The sequence below is a fragment of the Cantharellus anzutake genome, assembly GCF_015039405.1.
Source record: "Cantharellus anzutake strain C23 chromosome Unknown EI90scaffold_21, whole genome shotgun sequence".
NCBI lineage: Eukaryota > Fungi > Basidiomycota > Agaricomycetes > Cantharellales > Hydnaceae > Cantharellus > Cantharellus anzutake.
The window spans coordinates 1-10782 of NW_024066971.1; positions in this window are offsets into that span (position 1 = coordinate 1).

Here is a 10782-nt window from a genome sequence, read left to right on the forward strand (position 1 = left end):
CGGACTCTAATGACCTCCGTCTCCACGTTTTGCGAGACAAACGACCACCAACTTTCCGGACACTTCGGGCAAAACCGGACTCTGGATCTAGTACGTCGTGAGTATACCTGGCCGGGCATCCGTAACTTCGTCAAGAGTTACGTATCCTCCTGCACTTCTTGTGCCCGTGCCAAAGTCATAAGCCTTACGGCTTACTCAAACAACTCCCCATCCCCGAACGTCCTTGGAACTCCATCTCCATGGATTTCATCGAACAGCTACCCTCCTCTTCCGGATTCACTTCCATCTTGGTCGTCGTGGACCGCCTGTCCAAACAGTGCATTTTCATTCCTACCCACGACACCATCACCTCCCGGAACTGGCCAAGCTCTTCCTCCTCCATGTGTTCTCCAAGCACGGAGTTCCATCCCACGTCACCTCCGACAGGGGTCCGGAGTTTGTCTCTCATTTTTTCCGTTCACTTGGTAAGGCCCTCGACATCCGCCTCCACTTCACCTCCGGTTATCATCCGGAAGGAGACGGTCAGACCGAACGGATGAACCAGATGCTCAAGCAGTACCTGCACATCTACAGTAACTACCAGCAGGACAATTGGTCCGAACTCCTGCCTCTCGCAGAGTTTGCATACAACAATGCTCCGAATGCCACCATGGGCGTCTCCCTGTTCTTCGCCAACAAAGGCTACCATCCGAACATCACCGTTCACCCGGAGCGAGACCTGACATCAGTACGCTGTTGTGGGGACAACTCCGTGTACCGCAAAAAGTCGGATTCTGCGGAATTTGGCCACCAACATATACCACATACCCTCTGACGCTCCCGATGTTCATTCTATCACTATCCAACACTCCATACACTCATTCCTTATTTTTCCTTATTTTCCCCATCATTCCCGACAACCCCAAGCAAAATTCCCACGCCCAACCACGCCGCCAATTTCACCCCCTCTCCACATCTCAAGGACCACTGCACCAATTGGGACGAATAAGGGCTCGTTGGAAAGCTGGAGACGAGGAGGTTGCTGACGGGAGGATAGGCGGGTGCTGTGGCGAACTGTTGCGGAGTTAATCTTCACAATTCCCATTTCGGACCCGTTGTCACATTTTCCCCATTCACTCATATTTCTTTTATTGTTTCTTTGTTCCCAATTGGATATTCATCATTTACGGTTGCCTAACGGCCCGTTTACATTCCCCCAGTCCATTCATTTCATTCCCAACATATATAAACTAGATAACAGCTTGTACATAACAAGTTAGTATTGAATAGACCCGTGAAGGGACAAGCAGAAGTTGCATCCAAGTGGCAAAGACGCCATCCACGACCCTAACGCCCCATTGAGCTAGTTGCTCACGTCTAAGACCCCTCACATCATAATACTCAGCCTTGACGTCCAAGAGAGACGTAGGTGAGTGTTTGTTTGAGGTTTTTGCAGACTCGGTAGTGCCCCAGGACCAAGACCCAGCCTCACGAACCACACTCGTGCACACTACCACCCTCCCCCTTCTCTCTGTCTCGAGTCTAGGCGATAGACCCGTTACAACGCGCCCAAGAGTACTCCGTCGATCTCGACTCCCTCCACCACTTCCTTCGCGAGGAAATGCATCTCGCTCAGATCCGCTATCAGGGCCCGGCAGACTCCCATCGGAGCCCTGCCCCAGCTTTCGAAGTAGGAACCTCGGTCTACGTAAAGGCCAAGTACTTCCGCTCCACCTGACCTTCCAAAAAGCTCTCCAAGAAAAACCTCGGCCCATTCAAGATCATCGCCCACATTGGAACTCACTCCCTCACTCTCCGCCTGCCGGAAAACATGCGAGCCATCCACCCTGTGTTCCATGTCTCGCAGATCGAACCCTCCGTCCCGAACATCATTCCGAACCGCCACCAGCCACCTCTGTCAGAGACCAGATTTGAGACGAGGGAGTGTCTCCATAGCGGAGGGCTTTGGCCTCAGCGACTTCTGCCAAGAGCGCTGTGCCTAGTGACACGTCCGTGCCCTAACTACTGACTGGCAATCAGAACCGAAGGGGGGGTAACTCTAGTTGATTTTACTACTGGGGTGTAACCTATGTACAAGTGGGATATATATATGGTTACAGCGAAGATGGGTCCGCAATTGGCGGAGCCGAACGGAGCGGAGCTAACGGGGTTTAAACATTAGCTGACTGAATATTACCGACGAGTCGGGTCGCGGGGTTAGCGGAAAGGCAGGCGATAACCCAGAAACGGAAAGGAGGGATAGGCCCGAAGGTGGGCTCTGCAGGGCAGGCGAGTGTATTGCCCAGCGGAGGCGGGGGTGCGCTAGCGGACGTTGGAGCTGTCCGGAAGTCTTCGGGGCTCCATACTTAGGGAGGCGTAGGTAATAAATTGAAATGAGGGGGTGGTGACCATCGAGGGGTACCGAGAGGATTGCGGAATACGGGAGCTCCGAGGTTAGTGAGGGAGGAGCGGAGTTAGACCGGAGGGATCGGAGGAACCGGAAGTCGATGGCCGGGGATGGATATGACAACCTCCACCTCCCGTAGAACTACCTGGTCAAGTGGCTAGGCTATGAAGGGACCGACGAGGAGACACAATGGCTCCTTGCCAGCGAACTCGATCACGCCTCTGACCTCGTCGAAGCGTTCCACTCTCGGTACCCAGCGAAGCCTGGACCCGAAGCTCCTTAGGAACCCCGACTCCTCTCCCATTCCTCCTTTCCCCTCCACTCCTCACTCCCGTTTTCATTTTCATTTCCTCATTTGCTTTCTTTCTGTAAGTGCAGCTCCCCTCATCTTACTAATTCTGGGCCTTCAAGGGTTCAGGCCTAAGAAGGGGATACTGTCATATCCATCCCCAGCCATCGACTTCCGGTCCCTCCGATCCCTCCGGTCTAACTCCGCTCCTTCCTCACTAACCTCGGAGCTCCCATATTCCGCAATCCTCTCGGTACCCCTTGATGGTCACCACCCCCTCATTTCAATTTATTACCCACGCCTCCCTAAGTACAGAGCCCCGAAGACTTCTGGACAGCTCCGACGTCCGCTAGCGCACTCCCGCCTCTGCTGGGCAATACACTCGCCTGCCCTGCAGAGCCCACCTTCGGGCCTATCCCTCCTTTCCGTTTCTGGGTTATCGCCTGCCTTCCCGCTAACCCCACGACCTGACTCGTCGGTAATATTCAGTCGGCTAATGTTTAACCCCGTTAGCTCCGCTCCGTTCAGCTCCGCCAATTGCAGACCCGTCTCCGCTGTAACCATATATATATCCAACTTGTACATAGGTTACACTCCAGTAATAAAATCAACTAGAGTTACCCCCCCTTCAGTTCTGATTGCCAGTCAGTAAGTTAGGGCACGGACGTGTCACTAGGCACAGCGCTCTTGGCATAAGTCGCTGAGGCCAAAGCCCTCCGCTACGGAGACTCTCCCTCGTCTCAAATCTGGTCTCTGACATTTGGCCTCAGCGACTCAAGCCAGGAGCGCTGTGCCAAGTGTCAGGGCACGCCACACCACACCACTCCACGCCGCACCCTCCTGCTGCCCCTCTTCCCTTCTTCCTTTGCCTTCCTTCTTTCTTTCTTTCCTTTCTTTCTTTATACGGATGACCTCTCCCTTACCCATGTAGCATGGACATGTCCGGTGCCGAGTACCCTGCATGGATACTGCGCCGCCGGATACGCCGCGCATCTTCACTTGTACTTCTCCCCTCTGACACCCGGGACCGCCTGTGGAGCCATCCATGATAACCTGGCTCCACCCGGGCTGACGTGACACCCCCCACATGACCTGTTCCCACCTGTATATAAACCGAGCCGAAGCAGAACTGAAGAAGCAGCCTTCTTCTCACTACTGCTTCAGGCAAGTGTCTTACTTTAGTTTAGCTTAGTCTTTCATCCTAATAACAATCACTACTGCTTCAGCCTAAGAAGCTGGACAGGGACACGAGCCCAAGTAAGGGCCGTTCGCTATACATTCCCGCCACTCTGCCGCCGCCCGGGCCGCTAGCGCCAGGGGCTACGCTGCCACCCCTGCCTCTCCTGTACTGTCCCTGACAGCAGAAGAAGGCTTCAACTTAGTCTCCCCTGCCCCCTCCAGCATGGTGACCAAGGAGCAGTACCAGGACCTGCTGACCAGGTTCCAGGAACTGCAAGCGATCCTCGAGAGCAGAATCCAAAACCCACCACCTGCACCCGCACCCACGCCCACACCTGCACCCAAACCCAAAGCACCCAAGGCCGCTGCACCCACTGCCTTCGCTGGCGCAAGCGAGGACCTTGACCGCCTCAAGGCGGAATGTGGGATCTATTTCCATGTCTGTGTGGCAGAGTTCCCCAACACTCTGTCCCAGATCCTCTTCGTCTTGAAAGGAGGAGCTGCGGGAGCATGGGCTACACAGCACATGATCACGCTGCTGACAGCGGGATCTCCCGCAATCACTATGGACAACTTTATGGCAGAGCTTGACACCATGTTCCAAGATCCAAACTGCGAAGCCACCGCCCGACAGAAGCTCGCCGCCCTGTGGCAGGGTACTGACTCTGTGGACAAAATTATCCAGGAGTTCGAGATCCACGGCCCCGCCTCGCGGCTAGGTGACGTAGGGCTGGTAGACCACTTCGAACAAGCGATCAATGCGTGGCTCCATGAGAGCATCTATCGCCTGCGCCCCATGCCAAGGACCTGGGCAGAATGGAAACGAGAAGCCACCCTCCTCGACAACCAGTGGCGGTGCTTCCAGGCGACGCAACCCCGCCTCCCCCTGTTTAAACCGCCCCTCCCCCCCGTGAGACTGCCACTGACAACCCCCCAGCCCTTTGCACGCCTGCCACCTGGACCCCTGCTGCGAGCTGCCACCGCCCCCATGACCCCCACAGTCACGGCCCCGCGCCCCCCAGCTCCGCTCCCTCAGCTGATGGACCTCGACCGTTCAAGGGCTGACCCGCGGTGAGGGCTGTGCCACAACTGCAATGCCCCAGGGCACTTTGCACGAGACTGCCCCCTCCCAAAAGTTTCCCGAATAGGCCACATGCACCCGGAGGACCTTCGAGCACTAGCGGAAGGGCTGAGAAGTGTCAGGGCACACACCCTGACTAGCCCGGACCCGGACCCGCATGTGTGCTCCACCCCGCATGCTCCGCACGCTGCATGCTCCGGGCCCGGTTCCCACTCTTCATGTGACTTCCGGGTATCCCCGGAAGTTTTCGCCATATTGGGCCACTGTGGGAAAGTGAGAAGTTAACCTTCTTCTCACTTTCTTACCCACAGTAGGCAAGTGTATTCTACACTGCTTCTTTACCTTATACACTTTCTTACCCACAGTAGTGTTATGCCCTGAGATGGGCTGCTGTTACAGGTTAGCCTGTGGGCCATAGAGAGGGGTCATGGGGACCCGGGGTCTGTCCCCTGACAAGAAGCCAGCTGATGGGGACACCTGAAAGAGACGAAGAGGGAGAGGAAGCAGACCCCCCAGAGGATTTTCGGGAAGGCGACTGGTGAGGGATGCGTCCCGGCCGCCTACGAGCAATAGTACCCAGTGTAAATACTGAGATACACGTGAGTCTGCGCCGTCGTCCAAATTCCACCAGGTAATTGCTAAGAAACAGAGGAAAACCGCATCCTCAACCAAGAAAGGCACAAAAGCTGCTGGCCCACCACTTGAGGTGGCCGTCTCCCCACCTGCCATCTATGTGCTTGCCAAACAGTCCCCCCGCTTGTCAGGGCACACCCGCCTGACCCGGTTCCACCCGGGCCCACCTGGGCCCACCTCACCCGCTCACCCGCTTCCCGCTACCCATCCTTCCTCCCTCTTCCCCTTTCTTCCCTCTTTTCTCTTCCTCCTTTATTTCACTCTCCCTTTCTGTTTATTCTTTCTATTTACACGGACCACCTTCCCTTGTATCATTGTACTGTTGACCCGTCCGGCTTGGACACCCCGGGCGACCTCCCGCTACGCCCAGCATGCGCGGACGCCCTCGGGATCCCCCGCGGGGATACCCGGATGGCTGCGGCCTTCTCCGCGGATGACATGGCACCCGTCACGTGACCCAAGCCGCATGTACATAAATGTACCTGAAGTGGGAACTGAAGAAGTAACCTTCTTCTCACGTTTTCCACTTCAGGTAAGTAGTGTAGTTCCTCCTTTTAATAACAATTCACGTTTTCCACTTCAGTCTAAGTGGCCAGGGACTATAGTCCCAGATCGGGCCCGTCAGTACACGTGCCCGCTTCGTCCCCCGAGAGGGTCCCTCTGCCGGGCGCTACAGCCGGGCCCCCTCCACCCCGGACGCGTCCCTGACACCGCTCCCTCAACATGAAAGTAAAAGTGACTGCGTTACCCTCCCTCACTGCAGTCGCCGTTTCGGCGCTGTTAGATTCCGGTGTGACTGGGAACTTCGTAAGCCCAGACTTCATCCAGAAGCACAGGCTCGAGATGACCCCGCTCCCCCAACCTATCCCAGTGTGCAATGTAGATGGAATGCCAAATGAGAATGGGGCCATCACTGAAGAGCTGGAAGCCCTGCTGACATTCGGGCAACACACAGAGCGGGCCCACTTTGCCGTGGCAAACCTAGGGCAGCAGTCCCTTATCATCAGGCACTCGTGGCTGCTACACCACAACCCAGAGGTCGACTGGGCACGGCAGAAGGTCACCATGTCCCGCTGCCCCTCCTCCTGCCGGTCGTTGCAAGCAGCCGCTGAGCAGACCCCTGAGGTGGAGCCTGGGGACGGGATCTACGCCACCATAATCCCGCCAGAGTGGAGGCATGACCTAAGGGCGACGACCACACTGTCCCAATGCCTAGCGGAAGAAGCCCAAGATGCGGAGGCGAAACCGCTGACGATGGAAGAGCTGGTACCCGAGCACTACAGAGACTTCCGAGATGTATTCTCGAAGGAAGCCTTCGACGTCCTGCCCCCCCGGAAGCCTTGGGACCATGCTATTGACCTAACCCCAGACGCCAAGCTCCCTAGAGGCAAGACCTTTCCCCTATCCCAACCGGAACAGAAAGAGCTGGACGAGTTCCTACGAGAGAACCTGCGGAACGGGCGCATATGCCTGTCGAAGTCGCTGGTGGGCGCCCCCGTATTCTTCGTCAAGAAGAAGGACAGGTCCCTGCACCTGGTCCAGGATTACCGAAAGCTCAATGAGATAACAGTCAAGAACCCGTACCCCCTCCCGCTCATTTCTGATGTCCTCGTGCGCCTTCGCAACACAAAGTACTTCTTGGCACTAGATCTGCGCTGGGGGTTCAACAACATACGGATCAAAGATGGTGATGAGTGGAAAGCGGCATTTGCGACCAACCGGGGCCTGTTCGAACCCACGGTGATGTTCTTTGGGCTATGCAACTCCCCAGCAACCTTCCAAACCATGATGAACGACATCCTCCAGGACTTCATCGACCAAGAGGTTGTTATCTGCTACATGGACGACATCCTGATCTTCACATCCACCCTAGAGGAGCATCGGAAGGTCGTGCGGGAAGTGCTGGAGACGTTGCAAAGGAGGAAGCTCTTCCTCAAACCAGAAAAGTGCAAGTTTGAACGGTGCCGCATCGAATACCTCGGACTTGTCATCTCCGAGGGTAGCGTCGCCATGGACCCAGTGAAAGTCCAAGGGGTCCTTGACTGGCCAACGCCAACGAAGGTGAAGGAGGTACAATCCTTACTGGGCTTCATAAACTTCTACCGTCGCTTCATCAAGGACTTCTCTGAGATGGCACAGCCACTCCACGCCCTGACCCACAAAGCAAAGACCTGGACATGGGGGGAGAATGAAGAGCACGCCTTCGGCACCCTCAAGGTCGCCGTTACTGTCAAAAACCCGTCGGTTATGGAAGAAGGGGTGAATGCGTGAGTCCGAATGCAGGCGGGGGCTCAACTAGAGGGGAGTCCGAGGGCTCCGGTGATGAACCGAAGCTTCTCAGGGAGCCCGGTTCTGCTGGATGGTACAAGAGGCTCTAAGAAGGACGCGGCCTCAGCGACTCGGGGGAGCGCTGTGCCTCCGTTACGTCTCTGTTAGTCCTTGTATTTCTTATGTCTGAGGTGTCTTGTAGAACAGAGACAGGAATCACTCAGAGGGACTTGGGGTGGCATTTTAGTCGAGATTAGAACTGAGGAACTACAGGTTCTAATCTACGTGTATTTATAAAAGTGGATGGGGAGGACTTTAGTCAAAGCCCGAAATGACAAAACGGGGAAAACACCGAAAGGTACCGAATGATACCGAGAGGTACCGAAAGGTTCCGAACGATATCTAAAACGGGGAACCGAGGTGTCGGGCCAAGGAGGGCGGAGTTGGAGGCCGGAAAATGAATGGGGAAGACAAACGGGGAAGGGGGGTTAGCCGACTGAATGGTAGTAAGAAGGTAGTCGTGCTAAGAATGGAAGATGACTAATAAGTGATAGCGTGAAGGAGATCACCGAAGGATACGGTTAGCTCCGAAAGCGGAGTTGCGTGTCCGAAGGATGTTAGGTGACTCCAATAAATGAAGTGGGCGAGGGAATGGTTTAAGGGCATGTCACGGGATGTCGGAGGTCCGTCAGGATATCGGAGCAAATCCGGGGTCTCCGAATGTTCCGACTCGGGACCGAGGTTCCGGGATGGGAGTAGCCAAGGTTCGGTGTGCCGCAACCCGACCGGAGCTGAGACAGCCAGGAGGGAAGGTGATTTGGAGAGTGGGGAGGCATGGTGTAGGGGATGGTGAAGTTGTTAGGAAGGTGTGATGTGGTGGGAGTGTGCGGGGTCGGGATTCCGGGATATGACAGTTACCTCCGCCCCCATCCTTGCTTTTCCTGCTGACTCCGGCTGCTACAAACTCAAATGCGACACCTCCAACTTTGCCACTGGTGCCGTTCTGTCCCAGCTCCAAACTGACAGCGAGTTCCACCCCATCACCTTCATGTCCAAGAGCTTCACCGAAGTAGAACGCAACTACGAAATCTATGACAAAGAAATGCTCACGATAGTCCGAGCACTGGAAGAGTGGCGTCATTTTGTAGAAGGGGCTGAGGAGAAGGTCGATATCTACATGGACCACCGCAACCTAGGCTACTTCCGCACCGTGCAGAGGCTGAATCGCCACCAAGCGCAGTGGTCACTGTTCCTGTCCCGCTTCCACTTCACCCTCATCCACCGACCAGGGAAACTCATGGGGAAGCCGGACACCCTCTCCCACCGTGCCGACCACCTGAAGGGAAGGGATGACAATGACAGCCTGACCCTCCTACAGCCAGAATGGTTTGAAGCCTGCACGACCGAGGCCATCACAGTGGAGGGAGAAGAGGCAGCCATCCTGGAAAGAATACATGCAGTGAAGGACTGCGACGAGAAGGTGGTGAAAGCGCTGAAGGAGCTGGGAGATGGAACCCTCAGGACGGATGAATGGAGCAAAGATGGAGAGCTGGTCCTCTAGCGGGGAAAGGTATATGTCCCGAAGGACCCGCAACTCCGCCATGACCTGGTGCAGCTACACCACGACACGTGGGCGACAGGACACCCGGGGCGATGGAAAACCCTGGAGCTCATCTCCTGCGATTACTGGTGGCCCCGGATGGCGGAGTATATAGGCCGTTATGTGGCGGGGTGCAACGCCTGCAATCGAGTCAAGTCATTCCCCTCGTGGAAGGTGGGGAAGCTCATGCCAAACAAGATCCCCACCCGCCGCTGGCAGGTAATCTCTGTGGATATGATCGGAGAGCTCCCTGAGTCTAAGGGCTACAACGCCATCCTAGTGGTGGTGGACCGCCTATCTAAGTGCATCCACGCAATCCCCACAGTCATGGTGGTAGACTCAGCCGGGATCGCCCGACTCTTCCTCGAACATGTCTGGAAGCATCACGGGCTCCCCGAGGAGATTCTCAGCGACAGAGGGAGCACCTTCGTCTCTCAGTTCTCCAAAGAGCTAGCAGCCCTGCTAGCAGTCAAGCTGACCCCTTCAGCGCCCTACCACCCACAGACAGACGGACAGACAGAGCGAGTGAACCAGGAGATAGAAGCCTACCTCCGAGTGTTCGTTAACCACCGCCAGGATGATTGGGTGGACTGGCTCCCGCTAGCAGAGTTCTCCCATAATAACCGCATCCACGCCTCGACCCGCTGCACCCCCTTTGAGCTCGACACAGGCCAACACCCCAGGATGGGGACGGAACCCATGTGTGCATCAGAAGTCGAAGCCACAGACGCATTCACCTCGAGACTGATGAAAATGCAGGAAGAGGTGAAGGCGGCGCTAGAGCACGTGGCGGAAGAGATGGCCCGCTACTACGACCGACACCGAGAAGTAGCGCCTGAGTACAAAGAACGCGATCAAGTCTGGCTCAGCACCCAAAACTACACCACAGACCGCCCTACCAAGAAGTTAGACCACAAATGGACCGGCCCCTTCAAAATCCTTAAGGTCATATCCCCCACCGCTGTCAAACTCCAGCTCACAGCACGACAGAGGGGAGTCCACCCAGTGGTATTGGTGACAAACGTCCGGCCCTACCGTCCAGATGGGATCGCCAAACGACCCGCCAACCCCCGCCCAGGCCCTGAAATCGTAGACGGAGGGGAAGAGTACGAAGTCGAGAAGGTCCTCAACTCCCGCTGGCGCCGCAGAAAGCTCTGGTATCTGGTGAAGTTCACGGGCTGGCCAAACTCTGAAAACGAATGGCTCCCTCACGACAACCTGGCCAACACACGTGACCGGATCGAGGAGTCTACAGAGCACACCCAGATGCCCCAGGAAGAGAGTGAGAAAACCCCCTAGCCACTTCGAGGCAAAGCGGCTTAAGGAGGGGGTGATGTCAGGGCACG